This window comes from Penaeus monodon, chromosome 20, assembly GCF_015228065.2.
Source record: "Penaeus monodon isolate SGIC_2016 chromosome 20, NSTDA_Pmon_1, whole genome shotgun sequence".
NCBI classification, from domain to species: Eukaryota; Metazoa; Arthropoda; class Malacostraca; order Decapoda; family Penaeidae; genus Penaeus; species Penaeus monodon.
In genome coordinates, this window is record NC_051405.1 from 35,630,425 (window position 1) to 35,630,672 (window position 248).

General features: G+C 48.8%; 1 protein-coding gene across 1 annotated transcript in view; it reads left to right on the forward strand.

Moving 5' to 3' along the window:
- The window catches only part of LOC119586068 (double C2-like domain-containing protein beta), a gene marked incomplete at its 5' end in the record, with an annotated part of 20,822 nt that overhangs the window by 3,263 nt on the left and 17,311 nt on the right, over positions 1–248 (forward strand).

The window sequence follows — 248 nt, forward strand, 5'->3', positions numbered from 1 at the left end:
CGATCATTTTTACCGTGTGAGCGGTATATCTTAGCAAACCTTGCTTGCCAATGATCTATGAGGGGCTGAGCAACTTAGGTGGAATCCAGGGTATGAGGAAATGTCCCCCTAAATCCTTCTCACTCGAACACCACGAGTCATTGTCTGTCCTCAATAAGCGCATGAATGTTCATGCCATAAGGGCTCTAGGTATCCCTGCTGTTATAGCAAAGGCGGATGGGTAGTTCCGCTGCCACGGCATCCTTGAG